General features: G+C 40.6%; 1 protein-coding gene across 8 annotated transcripts in view; it reads left to right on the top strand.

Moving 5' to 3' along the window:
• MLLT10 (MLLT10 histone lysine methyltransferase DOT1L cofactor) overlaps positions 1–13619 on the top strand; it is a 252759-nt gene that overhangs the window by 18697 nt on the left and 220443 nt on the right. The gene's annotated exons all lie outside the window — the stretch shown is intronic.

Below are 13619 nucleotides of genomic sequence, written 5' to 3'. Positions count from 1 at the left end.
CATGTTACACATTTTTAGAGTGAACTTTTCTCCCTTGTCTTTTTACCTCTCTCCTTTCAGTACTGTCCCCCTCCCCAACATTTCAAGATTATCTCCTATAAAGCAAATATGATTGTTATTTCCCAATCTCCTATAGTGGCATGTGGGATCTTAGTTCCTTAGTTACCTTGTTGGTGCAGGGAAAATTCTTTTGTCAGGTCCGCAGTATTTCCACTCTCACACATGTAATTTCTGCATAGGGTGTGGCTGGGTAACCACCCACCCCCCCCAACCCCGGCCCCAACAATAAAAAATTTAGTTCTGTAGTTACATAGTAGGGTCAGAAATTTATGGTGGTATTGCTCTAGAGACAAGTAGAAATTATAGCTGCCCTAACATGATGTAAATTTTTCTTTTTCCATCTATCTTGTCCCTACCCCTCCTATTTTCACTTTCTGCACTGTATCCTCCACATAGCCATGAATAGACAGATAACCCCAAAAGATTACTTCAGCATTTTATTCTCAGATGCTACAAGTGCTTTTCTTTTTTTTTTTTTTTTTTTTTTTAAAATTTATTTATTTATTTATTTATTTATTTTTGGCTGTGTTGGGTCTTCATTTCTGTGCGAGGGCTTTCCCCAGTTGCGGCAAGCGGGGGCCACTCTTCATCGCGGTGCGCGGGCCTCTCACTGTCGCGGCCTCTCCCGTTGCAGAGCACAGGCTCCAGACGCGCAGGCTCAGTAGTTGTGGCTCACGGGCTTAGTTGCTCCGTGGCATGTGGGATCTTCCCAGACCAGGGCTCGAACCCACGTCCCCTGCATTGGCAGGCAGATTCTTAACCACTGCGCCACCAGGGAAGCCCTACAAGTGCTTTTCTGTTCTCTGACTCCCAAAGCCCAGAGTGTTTGTTATCTTCTGTATTAAAAAATTTTTGCTCTAATTTTAGTATAGTGCAGGCCTGCTCATTTTTGATAATTAGGGAAAGAAAGAAAGATAAGTGGAAAGAAAAAAATCCATAATTCATAATCTCATGTAGAGATATCCAAGTAGTATGGTAGTAGTATTAAGATCATGGGCTTTGGAGTCAGATGGACTAGATTTATGCCTGTGCAATTTTATCTCATATGCCTCAGTTTCCTCATGTGCAAAATGTCATGGAGCTCTAATAACATGCCAGGTAGTGTCAGGTGCTTAATACAGAGGAATACATCATTTCACCCTCTCAACAGGACAATGAAATAGAGGTACTATTTTAATATAAATTTTTTTAGTGAGGAGGCAACTTGAGGCAAAGAGAGGTTTAATGATTTGTTCAGTGTCACATAAAAGTGGGTAAGCCAGGTTTTGAACCCTGGGCTCTCCAGAGATGATGTTATTTATTTATTTATTTATTTAGCTGCATTGGGTCTTAGTTGCGGCATGCAGGATCTTCATTGTGGCATGTGGGATCTTTCGATGTGGTGCACGGGCTTCTCTGGTTTTGGCACGTGGGCTTCTCTCTAGTTGTGACACGTGGGCTCCAGAGTGCGCAGACTCAGTAGTTGTGTGTGGGCTTAGTTGCTCCGTGGCATGTGGAATCTTCCCAGACCAGGGCTCGAACCCCTGTGCCCTGCATTGGCAGGCGGATTCTTAACCACTGTGCCATCAAGGAAGTCCTTGATGTTATTTTAGAATAGGAGAAAGTGAAATAGCATCAATGTGGTAGAATTAGGAAGTATATTATCAATAATAAGGCCACTATTCCCTCATGTTTGGATCTTTTCTGAGGTTCATTAGTTTCTGCTATTGTATGTGTATGTTTTAACCCCCGTAGTTCCTACCTGATTCTTTTTGTCTTTAAAATTAGGATGGAGTGGACTTCCCTGGTTGTCCAGTGGTTAAGACTCCACGCTTCCACTGCAAGGGGCACAGGGTTTGATTCCTGCTTGGGGAAGTTCCGCATGCTGTGCTGTGTGGCCAAAAAAAACCAAATTAGGATGGGGTAGTTTAGATGAGCTGTATCTCTGTACATGAAAGTTTCATTTCACTTAAGACTTTCCAGGGCTTCCCTGGTGGTGCGGTGGTTAAGAATCCGCCTGCCAACGCAGGGGACACGGGTTCGAGCCCTGGTCCGGGAAGATCCCACATGCCCCAGAGCAGCTAAGCCCGTGTGCCACAACTACTTGAGCCCACGTGCCACAATGAGTGAAGCCCCCACGTCTAGAGCCTGTGCTCCGCAAGATGAGAAGCCACTGCGATGAGAAACCACCGCAATGAGAAGCTCGCACACTGCAGTAAAGGGTAGCTCCTGCTCGCTGCAACTAGAGAAAGCCTGCATGCAGCAACGAAGACCCAACGCAGGCAAAAATAAATAAATAAATTAAAAAAAAAAAGGACTTTTCAGAAGCTTTTTTTCTCTTCACTTCTTTGGCAACATATGATTAATATTTATGGATGTTTGAGTGCTTTTGGCGACTAACTTTTGGGGGGAAGTGCTAGTTTTCTCTGCCAAACACACTCCATCCTTTGTGTTTCTTTGATATATGGATAATGTATGTCAAAATATATTTCTTTTGTCCTTTGTACAAATAGCTGTGCATTGTAAGCCGTAAGAGTATTGATATTTTACTCATATTCAAACAAAGACTCCTAATTTCTTTGGACCCACCCTGTGCATTTTAATTTACTTTTCTCACTTGTGTGTGTTTATGTGTAGAATTTTCATCACCTATTATTATTTTTAAAAGATTATTTTTGGCTGTGTTGGGTCTTCGTTGCTGTGCGCGGGCTTTCTCTAGTTGCGGCGAGCGGGGGCTACCCTTCATTGCGGTGGCTTCTCGTTGCGGAGCATGAGATCTAGGCGCACGGGCTTCAGTAGTTGTGGCTCACGGGCTATAGAGCGCAGGCTCAGTAGTTGTGGCGTCCGGGCTTAGTTGCTCCACGGCATGTGGGATCTTCCTGGACCAGGGCTCAAACCCGTGTCCCGTGCCTTGCAGGCGGGTTCTTAACCACTGTACCACCAGGGAAGCCCCTCATCACTTATTTTTAATTGTAAGATCTTTGATGCAAAGAAAAGAGGGTGTACCCAGTATATGGACACTTAAAATAATAAAGTGAGTATCCATATATTTAGCGACCAAGCTTAATAAGGAGAACATTTTTTTTTTTTTTAATTATTTATTTATTTATTTATTTTATTTTTGGCTTGTGTTGGGTCTCCGTTTCTGTGCAAGGGCCTTCTCCAGTTGCGGCAAGCGGGGGCCACTCTTCATCGCGGTGCGCGGGCCTCTCACTATCGTGGCCTCTCGTTGCAGAGCACAGGCTCCAGACGCGCAGGCTCAGTAGTTGTGGCTCACGGGCCTAGCCGCTCCGCGGCATGTGGGATCTTCCCAGACCAGGGCTCGAACCCGTGTCCCCTGCATCGGCAGACAGATTCTCAACCACTGCGCCACCAGGGAAGCCCATAAGGAGAACATTTTGCCCGTACCTTTGACTCTTGTGTGCCTCCCTTTGAGCACATTCCTCTCTTCACCTGAAGGAGAAACTACTGAATTTTGTGTTAATTCTTCTTCCTTTACTTCTAAACAGTATTTTATTTAGTTATGGCTGTTTTGAACTTCATGTGAATGGAGTAATGCTGTATTGATTTTTTTGATTTACATTTTGTTTTTGAGATTCATCTATTTGATGCATGTAGCTGTAGTTTATTAATTTCCTTTGTTCCATGATTTCAGCATTTGAATTACACCAGTGTCCATTCTCCTGTTGATGGACATGTAGATTTTTGTCAGTGTTTTGCAATTTATGAACACTTTTGTGAATATTCTTGTACACTTGCAGGAATTCAGCTCACTACTAATCAAACTGCTGGGGTTGCTCCAAAGAGGGTCATAAAATCAATTTAGTGGGGAGCAACCAGCATTAAAAAATGAACTAGAACAGAAAAAAATTGACAGTGCAGTTTTAGTATTCTGTGTATATATATATGGGGTTGCCGTATAAAACATATTTCTTAGAGTGGTTCATGGTCAGAACAGCTTGAGAAATGTTACTCTAGGGTATGTGCTAAGAGCTGGAGTTGGTAGGTTGCCAGGGAGGCCACTCCTTTTTTACAAGTGGTTATTTCACTTTCCCACCAGTGAATGGCTTTTTTGCTCTACATCCTTACCCAGTGCTTAGTATGTCAGTCTTTTTAAGTTTAGTCATTTTGGTAGTCTCATTGTGGTTTTTACTTTGCAATTCCCTGATTACTAATGATGGTGAAACCCTTTTTGTATATTTATAGGCCGTTAAGATTTTCTCACTTGTGACTCGCAGATGGCTTCTCTGTGTTAGTGGTTCATTTTTTATCCTTTTAATGCGAAGTTCTCAATTTCACTGTAGTTAAAATTTTCAGGTGGGTTTTTTTTGTTCTACGGGTTTTTTTTTTTTTTTTGGTGCTTAGTGTTTTTTGCAACCTGTTAAATCTTTTCCTAACTTGAGGTCATGAAATGATTTTCCTATAAAAGAATTATTTTTTTTTAACTGCTTTTTACATTTAGGTCTATAACCAACTCATGTGGATTTGATTTCATGTATAGAGTGAAATGGGGGAAAAAGTATCTATTTTACGTACATTATATATTTATATATTTTATACATATTGTACACATAATATATATTACATATTATGTTAAAAAGGAACATCCAGTTACTTTAACACCATTCTTTCCACTTTTGCTGTACTGTGCCACTGTGTCATGAATCAGCAGTGTATGCATATATGTAGATTTGTTTTTGGACTTGCTGTTCTGTTCTTTATGCCGATACCAGTTTTAAAATTACTCTAGCTTCTATTTTTCTTTTTTACTCTAGCTTTTTAAAGTCTGGACATATGTCAGATAAAATTAGTATTTCCCTCTTGTCTTTTTCTTTTTTTTAATATTTTGCCTCTTGCTCTTTGCATTTGATAACCATTTAGAATCTTACTGTTCCATGAAAAATCCATTTAGTGTTTTGATTAGCTTTGCATTGATTCTGTAAATCAATTTGAGACATCTATTTACAGTTTTGAATCTTTCAGTCTATGAACATAGTAATGTCTAGTTGTTAGGTTTTCTTTTTTAATTCTGGTAAAATGTATACAACATAAAATTTACCATTTTAACTATTTTTGAGTATGCAATTCAGTTCAGTGGCATTAAGCACATTCATAATGTTGTATAACCATCACCAGTATCTATTTCTGGAACTTTTTCATCATCCCAAACAGACACTCTGTACCCATTAAAGAAATCCCCCTACCACCCTCTCCTCAGCCCCTGGTAACTTCTAGTATCCTAGTTTCTATTTTATGAAATTTGTCTGCTATAGATGCCTCATTTAAGTGGGATCATGCAATATTTGTCCTTTATTTCACTTAGTTATTAAAGCATTTAATGTTCATCCATGTTGTAGACATGTCAGAATTTACTTTTTATGGCTGAATAATAGTCCATTGTATGTATGTATCACATTTTGTTTATACATTCATGTTTTGATGGACTCTTGGATTGTTTCTACCTTTTAACTATTGTGAATAATGCTACTGTGAACATTGGTGTACAGGTATCTACTTGAGTCCCTCTTTTCAGTTTTTTTGGGTATATACTAGGAGTGAAATTGCTGGATCATATGGTAATTCTATGTTCAACTTTCTGAGGAACTGCCAAAATGTTTTTCACCATGGCTGCACTGTTTTACATTCCTATTGGCAATGCATGAGGGTTCCAATTTCTCCACATCCCCTCCATCTCATTTTTTTGATAATAGCCACGTTAATGGTATGAAGTGGTATTACCTTCTTATGGTTTTGATCTGTATCTCCCTAATGGTTAGTGATGCTGAGCGTCTTTTCATGTGCTTTTTGGCCATTTGTCAATCTTTGGGGAAATGCCTATTCAGTTCTTTGCCCATTTTGTATTTGGGTTGTTTGTCTTTTTGTTGTTGAATTGTAAGAATTCTTTATCTAGTTTTGGATCTAGACCCTTATCAGATACATGATTTACAAATATTTTCTCCTATTCTGTGGGTTTTTTCATTCTTATGCTAATGTTCTTTGATGCACAAAAGTTTTAATTTTGATGATGTTCAATTTATCTATTTTTGTTTTTTGATGCCTGTGCTTTTGGTGTCATGTCCAAGAAATAATTGCCATATCCAGTGTCATGAAGATTTCCCTTACATTTTTTTTTTTTTTTTTAAACTTTTTCTCTTTCAAGTGTTTTTTAAGTTTTAGCCCTTAACATTTATTTAGGTCTTTGATCCATTTTGGGTTAATTTTTGTATATGGTGTAAGGTAAGAGTCCAACTTTATTGTTTTGCATGTGGATATCCAGTTTTCCTAGCATCATTTATCGAAAAGGTGATTTTCCCCCATTGAATGGTTTGGCGTCCTTGTCAAAAGTCATTTGACCGTAGTACATGCAAGGATTTATTTCTGGGCTCTCTATGCTCTTCCGTATGTCTGCCTTTATGCCTGTACAGACCACTTTGGTTACTGTAGCTTTGCAGTAAGTTTTGAAATCAGGAAGTGTGAGTCCTCTGACTTTGTTCTTCATTTTCATGATTTTAGTGTCTATTCAGGCAGGGTTCCTTGAGATTCCAAATGAATTTTAGGAATAATTTTTCTATTTCTGCGTAAAATGTTCTTGGGATTTTGGTATCAATTGCATTGAATCTGTAGATCACTTTGGATAGTGATGACGTCTTAACATTCTTCCAGTCTGTGAACTTACATTTATTTGTGTCACCTTTAATTTTTTTCAGCAACATTATGTAGTTTTCAGTGTACAAGTTATTTGCCTCTGGGTAAGTTTATTCCCAAGGTTTTCTTTCTTTCTTTTTTGATGGTCTTATAAATGCAGTTAATTGTTTTCTTAATTTCCTTTTCGGATTGTTCATTTACAATTATTTTTTATTTATTTATTTTATTTATTATTTTTTGGCTGCATCGGGTCTTAGTTGTGGTATGCGGGATCTTCATTGCAGCGTGTGGGCTTCTCTCTAGTTGTGGTGTGTTTTCTCTTTCTAGTTGTGGCACGTGGGCTCCAGAGCGTGTGGGCTCTGTACTTTGCAGCGTGTGGGCTCTCTAGTTGAGGCGTGAGGGCTCAGTAGTTGCGGTGTGCGGGCTTAGTTGCCCTGTGGCATGTGGGATCTTAGTTCCCCGACCAGGGATTGAATCCACGTCCCCTGCATTGGAAGGCGGATTCTTTAACACTGGACCACCAGGGAAGTCCCTACAATTTTTTTTTTAAAATCAATTTAAAAAAAAAAATCTCTTTATTTATTTATTTATTTTATTTTTGTCTGCACTGGGTCTTCGTTGCTGTGTGGGGTTTCTCTAGTTGCGGCGAACGGGGGCTACTCTTTATTGCAGTGCGCAGGCTTCTCATTGTAGTGGCTTTTGTTACGGAGCACGGGCTCTAGGTGTGCGTGCTTCAGTAGTTGCAGCATGCAGGCTCAGTAGTTGTGGCTTACGGGCTCTAGAGCGCAGGCTCAGTAATTGTGGTGCATGGGCTTAGTTGCCCCGCAGCATGTGGGATCTTCCTGGACTAGGGCTCGAACCCGTGTCCCCTGCATTGGCAGGCAGATTCTCAACCACTGTGCCAACAGGGAAGTCCCCTACAGTTATTATTATTATTTTTTAATAAATTTATTTATTTATTTATGGCTGCATTGGGTCTTTGTTGCTGCGTGTGTGTTTTCTCTGGTTGCATCAAGCAGAGGCTACTCTTTGTTGTGGTGTATGGGCTTCTTATTGCAGTGGCTTCTTTCGTTGCAGAGCACGGGCTCTAGGCACGCAGGCTTCAGTAGTTGCAGCATGTGCGCTCAGTAGTTGTGGCTCATGGGCTCTACAGCACAGGCTCAGTCGTTGTGGCGCACGGGCTTAGTTGCTCCGCAGCCTGTGGGATTTTCCCGGACCAGGGCTCGAACCCGTGTCCCCTGTATTGGCAGGCGGATTCTTAAGCACTGCGCCACCAGGGAAGTCCCTACAATTATTTTTTAATTAAAGCCTTTTGTGTCAAATGTAGAGTCACATACAGGTATAAGAAATAATTACTATTTACCCAATTTCCATTTATCCATTTTCCCCAATGCTAATAACATCTTGAAGAACTGTAGGATGGTATCCCCACCAGGATATTGAAATTGATGCAGTTAACAAACAGAATATATGCATTACCACAAGGATCCCTCATGGTACTCTTTTTACAGCTACACCTGTTTCCTTTCTGCCCCCAGGCTTAGTCCCTTGTAACTACTAATATATATATATTTTTAATTATTGTTTTTTGTTGAGGTATAGTTGATATACAATATTATGTGAGTTACAGGTGTATAACATAGTGATTCACAGTTTTTAAAGGTTATACTCCATTTATAGTTATTATAAAATATTGGCTATATTTTCTGTGTTGTGCAATATATCCTTGTAGGTTATTTATTTTATACATAGTAGTTTGTAGCTCTTAATTCCCTACCCCTGTCTTGCCCCTCCCCACTGGTAACTGCTAGTTTTTTCTCTGCATCTGAGTCTGTTCTGTTTTGTTATATTCATTAATTTGTTTTATCTTTTAGATTCCACATATAAGTGAAAACATACAGTATTTGTCTCTCTCTGACTTATTTCACGTAGCATAATACTCTCCAGGTCCACCCATGTTGTTGCAAATGGCAAAATTTCATTCTTTTTTATGGCTGAGTAGTGTTGCATGGCATATGTATATACATGTATATGTGTGTGTGTGTAATGTGTGTGTCACATTTTCTTTATCCATTCATCTGTTGATGGACACTTAGGTTGTTTCTGTATCTTGGCAATTGTAAATAATGCTGCTGTGAACATTGGGGTGCAAATATCTTTTCGAATTAGTGTTCTTATTTTTTTAAGGTGTATATTTAGGAGTAGAATTGCTGGGTCATATGGTAGTTCTATTTTTAGTTTTTTGAAAAACCGCCATACTGTTTTCCACAGTGGCTGCACCAGTGTACCTTCCCACTAACGATGCATAAGGGTTCCCTTTTCTCCACATCCTCACCAACATTTGTTGTTTGTGTTTTTTCTTTTTTTTTAATTTTTAAATTTATTTTTGGCTGCGTTGAGGCTTCGTTGCTGCACGCAGGCTTCCTGTAGTTGTGGCGAGCGGGGGCTATTCTTTTGTTGCTGTGCGCGGGTTTCTCATTGCAGTGGCTTCTCTCGTTGCAGAGCCTGGGCTCTAGGCGCGCAGGCTTCAGTAGTTGTGACACGCGGGCTTAGTTGCTCCGTGGCACGTGGGATCTTCCCGGACCAGAGATCGAAACCGTGTTGATCCCTGCAGTGGCAGGCGGATTCTTAACCACTGCACCACCAGGGAAGTCCTTATTTATTTTTAATTTTATTTTTGGCTGCATTGGGCCCCCTCCAGCTGTGATGAGCGGGGGCTACTCCCTGCTGCGGTGCGCGGGCCTTTTACTGCAGTGGCCTCCCCGGCCGCGGAGCACGGGCTCCAGGTGCGCAGGCCTCAGCAGCTGCAGCATGCAAACCCAGTAGCCATGACACGTGGGCTCCAGAGTGCAGGCCCAGCAGCTGTGGCGCAGGGGCTCAGCCGCTCCGCAGCACGTGGCATCCTCCCAGACCAGGGCCCGAACCCATGTCCCCTGCATTGGCAGGCGGATCCCCAACCACTGTGCCACCAGGGAAGTCCGCATTGTTGGTTTTTACAAACATGTATAGGAACTTCCCTGGTGGCGCAGTGGTTAAAAATCCGCCTGCCAATGCAGGGGACACGGATTCGAGCCCTGGTCCAGGAAGATCCCACATGCTGTGGAGCATTTAAGCCCGTGGGCCACAACTGCTGAGCTTGCACTCTAGAGCCCATGAGCCACAACTACTGAGCCCGCTAGGCTGTGCGTCTAGAGCCCGTGCTCCGCAACAAGAGAAGCCACCGCAACGAAGACTAGCTCCTGCTTGACCAACTAGAGGAGGCCTGCATGCAGCAATGAAGACCCAAAGCAGCCTCAAAAAAAAGAGTATATTTTAGCATAACCTGTCTTTACCTGTCCAAAAATCTTGCTAGAATTTTGATAGGATACTATTAAACTGAATAGCAATTTGTGGAGAACTGACATCTTTACTCTGTTGAGTCTTCTAATCCATGAACGTTCTGTGTTTTTCCATTTATTTAGGTTTTCCTTGTTTTTTTTTTTAAATTTTTATTTATTTATTTATTTTTGGCTGTGTTAGGTCTTCGTTTCTGCGCAAGGGCTTTCTCTAGTTGCGGCGAGTGGGGGCCACTCTTCATCGCGGTGCGCGGGCCTTTCACCGTCGCGGCCTCTCTTGTTGCGGAGCACAAGCTCCAGATGCGCAGGCTCAGTAGTTGTGGCGCATGGACCCAGTTGCTCCGCGGAATGTGGGATCTTCCCAGACCAGGGCTCGAACCTGTGTCCCCTCCATTGGCAGGCAGATTCTCAACCACTGTGCCACCAGCGAAGCCCCCTTGTTTTTTTTTTTGTTGTTGTTGTTCAGTTTGGCATAGTTTTCAGCCTATAAGTCCTGTGCGTGTTTTGTGGATTTCTAAGTATTTAATTTTTGGGGAAGCAATTGTATATAATGTTGTATGTTTAATTTTGGTGTCCATGCATTTATTGGTAGTGTTTTGAAATAACAACTGATTTTTATATGTATCTTGCATCCTATGACCTTGTTGAATTCACTTATTCTGGGAGTTTTGTGATTATTGTGTCATCTGCAAATAGGGTTATTTTTATTTTTTCCTTCTCAATTTATATGCCCTTTTATGCTTGCCTAATTGTTTTGACTAGAAATTTCAGCACCATGTTCATTAAGATTGTTGAGAGTGGACATACTTTTTTCTGACCTTAGGGGGAAGGCATTCACTCAGTGATGCAAACCACTAAGTAGGATGTCACTAAGTAGGTTTTTTTGTAGATGTTCTATATGAAGGTGAGGAAATTTACCTATTTTCCTATTCTCAGCTTTTTGAAAGTCATGTATGGGTGCTGAATTTTGTTAATTATTCTGCATCAATTGATGCATGTAATTTTTTTCCTTTAGCCTGTTAATATGGTAGATTACATTCACTGATTTTGCATATTTAACCAGTCTTGGAGTAAGCCCCACTTGATCATGGCATATAATTCCTTTTATATGTTATGGGATTCTGTGCTTATTTTGTTAAGGATTTTTGTGTCTCTATTCATGATACATATTATCTATAGTTTTTTCTTTTCATACTCTTTGGTTTGGGTATTGGAGTAATACTACCTTCATAAAATGAGTTGGGAAATGCTCCTTCATTTTCTGTTTTCTGGAAGAGATTTCATAGAATTGGTGTTAATTCTTCTTTAAACATTTGGTACAGTTCTCCTTTTAAACTATCTGGACCTTCCTATTTTTTTGGTAGGTTTTGAAGTACAAATTAAACATTTTAAATATAGAGCTATTCACATTATCAGTTTCATGATTGGTGAGTTGGAGTAGTTTGTATTTTTCCAGGAAGGGATCCATTTGGTCTAAGCTGTGATATTTATGTGTGTGAAGTTGTTGGTAGCATTCCCTTATCCTTTTGATGTCTGCAGGATTTGTACTGATAGCCCCTGTCTCATTCCTGTTATTTGTCAGGTGTTGATAGAGGTTTAGAAATTTTATTGATCTTTTCAAAGGACCTGCTCCTAGTTTTGTTGATTTTTTTTTCTATTTTATTTTTTTATTTTTAAAATTTATTTTATTTATTTATTTTTGGCTGCACTGCGTCTTCGTTGCTGCACATGGGCTTTCTCTAGTTGCGGCAAGTGGGGGCTACTCTTCGTTGCAACACGCGGGCTTCTCATTGCTGGGGCTTCTCATTGCGGTGGCTTCTCTTGTTGCGGAGCACGGGCTGTAGGTGTGTGGGCTTCAGTAGCTGTGGCACGTGGGCTCAGTAGCTCTGCAGTGTGTGGGATCTTCCTGGACCAGGGCTCGAGCCCGTGTCCCCTGCATTGGTGGATTCTTAACCACTGTGCCACCAGGGAAGTAATTTTTTCTCTATTTTAAATTTCAGTGATTTCTGCTGTATATTTTTTTACTTACTTCTGCTTGCTTTGGGTTTACTTATGTTTTTGTTTCCTGAGGTGGAATCTTAAGACTACTGTATTGATTTGAGACTTTTCCACTTTTCTTTGCATTGTTACAGACTTCCCTCTTTCCACTGGTTTGGCTATGTCCCCCAAGGTTTGGTATGTTATATTTTCATTTTCATTCAGTTTTTTAAAAAATTTTATTTATTTTTGGCTGTGTTGGGTCCTCGTTGCCGCATGTGGGCTTTCTCTAGTTGTGGCAAGTGGGGGCTACTCTTTGTTGCGGTGCACGGGCTTCTCATTGCAATGGCTTCTCTTTGTTGCAGAGCACAGACTGTAGGCGTGCAGGCTTCAGTAGTTGCAGCATGCAGGCTCGGTAGTTGCGGCACGTGTGCCCTAGAGTGCACGGGCTTCAGTGGTTGTGGCGTGTGGGCTCAGGAGTTGTGGCTTGCAGGCTCAGTAGTTGTGGTGCATGGGCTTAGTTGCTCTGCGGCATGTGGGATCTTCCTGGACCAGGGATCGAACCCGTGTCCCCTGCATTGGCAGGCAGATTTTTAACCACTGAGCCACTGGGGAAGTCCCTTCATTCAGTTTAATATATTTTTTTCATTTTCCTTGAGGCTTCCTCTTTTATTGTTGTGCCATGTCTTTCTGGCCTCTGTGGTTTCTGATGAGAAAGCTGCTCTCTTTTAAATTATGTTTTCCCTACATAGGTACACCTCGTTTTATTGCACTTCACTTTATTGTACCTCACAGATGCACTTATTTTCTTTTTTTAACAAATTGAAGGTTTGTGGCAACTCTTCATCGAGCAAGCCTGTCTGTGCCATTTTTCTAACAGCATTTGCTCACTTCATGTTTCTGTATCACATTTTGGTAATTCTTGCAATGTTTCAAACTTTCTCATTATTATATTTGTTATGGTGATTTGTCATCAGTGATCTTTGATGTTACTCTTACGACTTGCCGAAGACTCAGGTGATTAGCATTTTTTAGCTGTGTGGCATGTGGGATCTTAGCACCCTGACCAGGGATCGAACCTGTGCCCCCTGCATTGGGAGCATGTAGTCTTACCCACTGGACCACTGGGGAAATCACAAGGCTCTTTTCATTTTTTTTTTTTTCAGTCTGTTTTCTCTCTGTTGTTTACATTGAGCAATTTTCACTGTAATATCTTCTCATTCACTGATTCTTTTCCTCTCTTTCTGCTCTTGAGGTCATCCAGTGAGCTCTTTCTTACTGTACTTTTCAGTTCTAAAGTTTCCATTTTGTTCTTCCTTATATCTTCAATTTTTTGCTAAAGTTTTCTAGTTTTCATTTTTATGTTCATAATTGTGTGTTGAATAATTTTTATCAGGGTTGCTTTAAAATCTTCATTAGATGATTCTAGCATCCATGTCAGATGTTAAAATTACAAACATCTTGGAATCTCCTGGCAGTCCAGTGGTTAGGACTATTTTTACTTTATGTTTTTTGAAGCTGTTATTAGGTGAATAAATGTTTTAGATTTTTCGTATTTTCTTAATGAGCTGTACCCTTTCTCTTTGAGAAATGATCCTCTTTTATGATAATATTATTGATTTA

Source organism: Balaenoptera ricei, chromosome 2, assembly GCF_028023285.1.
Source record: "Balaenoptera ricei isolate mBalRic1 chromosome 2, mBalRic1.hap2, whole genome shotgun sequence".
In the NCBI taxonomy this organism is placed as follows: Eukaryota; Metazoa; Chordata; class Mammalia; order Artiodactyla; family Balaenopteridae; genus Balaenoptera; species Balaenoptera ricei.
The sequence above is the reverse complement of the archived record's forward strand: the minus strand, read 5'-3'. Positions and strand labels throughout refer to the sequence as shown.